This window comes from Solanum stenotomum, unplaced genomic scaffold (assembly GCF_019186545.1).
Source record: "Solanum stenotomum isolate F172 unplaced genomic scaffold, ASM1918654v1 scaffold14764, whole genome shotgun sequence".
NCBI lineage: Eukaryota > Viridiplantae > Streptophyta > Magnoliopsida > Solanales > Solanaceae > Solanum > Solanum stenotomum.
Window position 1 is genome coordinate 21,779 of NW_026023201.1, and position 2,152 is coordinate 23,930.

The 2,152-nt window shown below is 40.0% G+C and overlaps 1 pseudogene; it reads right to left on the bottom strand.

Moving 5' to 3' along the window:
* Positions 1 to 322: 322 nt before the first annotated feature.
* Positions 323 to 876, bottom strand: LOC125850179 (uncharacterized; annotated as a pseudogene).
* Between the last annotated feature and the right edge of the window lie 1,276 nt (positions 877 to 2,152).

The window sequence follows — 2,152 nt, forward strand, 5'->3', positions numbered from 1 at the left end:
AGAATCCCTTGTTATCTTTTGAGAAGTGGACAGCCTTGCAACATCGTAATATCTATGTTTCTTGAAAAAAATCTTCAAGAAAAACCTCTAAAGGAGAAAGGTTGATGATGTTAACTTCTCGAAGCCCTTTAAGAATCAAGGCAACACCTGCCTCCAACTCTTTGAGGTTCTCTGGAGATTCAACAGAGAATTGAGTAATACACTCACATAAGGTATGCCACATTCCAGAAATGTAAGATAATTTGAAGCTGGAAATAGTCTTTTGTGGTTCAAAATCAGAGGCAATTCTCAGCAGAGGGCGGACCAAATACCTGGAAACATCTTAACATCCAATTTGAGAAGTTTCAACAACCTCCACATTAGTAGTTGAGATATTTTGAGAAATTTCAACCTTTTCTGAAAAAGGGACCATCAACTTTGTTAGTTGAATCTCATTTGCAGCTTGACTCTTAACTTCAACAAGAGGGAGATGAGAATTCTTTGCCATGTTGAGGGAGTTCAAGCTTGTGATACAATCTTCAAATACATCTACATCGCTAGGGATGTCCCCAAGACCCAACTGGATAATTAAAAAAAATGGAATTAATATCTAATGATTAAAAAAAAGGGGAGGCAAGTTTAGAGAAATATTCAAGAAGTGACTTTTACCTGATGTGCCAATTATGTCAAGGGCATTGTAGAACCTACAACACCATCTTCAAAGATCGCAGTAACAATACTAATGGAATCCAATTCAGCGAACTCGCATTGTTGAGTGTTCAAGTCCTTATGTTTTTTCTTCAAACGCTTCCAATGTAGCTCTTGGCTAACATTGATCTCATTGGAACTAGAGGCTGCACTAGCACTAAAGTCAATCTCATGGAGTGAAATAGACATTTTTGACGTGTTGCTACAAGATGGTGCAATGCAAAGTGACTTTACAACACCTTTGTCTGATGAGCTGGAAGGTTTCTTCCTCTTGAGAATTACGTCGATCACCTCTTTATCAATGATGTTGGCAGCCTTGGGAGTCTGTAAGGGACCCTTAAGTCCGTTATCCACATGTGTAGCCTTGCCCTTCGAACTTTTGGACTTGGAAACAACTCTGATAGATTGCGAGGGATATTTGGTGTCACCTTAGACTTTAAAGAGTGAGGAAGTTTTTCTTGAAGTTGTTTACCTTTGGTTGGTAAAGAAACATAATCTTTTTCGGACCTCTCAAAATTATGTGGGTACTTCGTTTCAGTAGAATCTCTCAATGGGATGGCCACCAATCTGAATACTCACAAGTCATTAAAGACCCCTTATTGGATGGATGCATTGGTATGATGATCTTCGAAGAGCTCCCAAGATAAACACATGAATCACATAGTTGCACCAAAGCTAGCAGTGAACCATCATAATGGTGCTCTATGAGTGCATCAAGAACGTCTTGACAGTATCCAAATTGTCGACTGAATCGGTAAGGGCTGTAAGGCTCCAAAATCAGTTCATCATCCAGCCTCAAAATGACAAAACTTGAACGAAGGCCTATAAGGAAATCGCTCCAGGGAGTGGACAATTTTCCACTATCATCAATATGCAACTCCTATCCTTGTAGCATGGCCAGATTGTAGAGGTCATGCACATTCACTTGTTGAAATAACTTGCGAGCGTCAACGAGGTCAAAATGTTTCGCCATCTTTTCTCCAGAAATTTGCCACATTCGCACATCTCGTTGAGGACGGGTAACACAGAAGTAGGTCTCAAAATACTCACTTATCCATCCATATACATAATGGAAGGGAAGTAATGTATTGCAAGCACCCAAGTTTGAAGAAGTGGATATATCCCTGAGGCAGCGATAAATGTTTGCTAGGATCGGAACCACCAAAGAAAATATTTCTCTATGAGCCATCAAGCTCGCGACTTTGAAGACACTAGCACAAATACAATGAGCTTTCTTGTTAGGAAGAACAAACTTGCAATGCCAACGTGTGAGAAAAGCTGCCAGATAAGTCTCATCCCTAAATGATTTTTCTACGCCTAGCTTGACAAAATGAGCATTCTCTTCTTCGGTTCGAGGCAAAAAGCTCATGTCAATATTTCCAGAAGGATCATGATTCATCCTTGGTTTTGTATGATTCTTAGACGTCCTTGGTGAAGGCTCGACATATTTTCTCAGCAGCCCCCT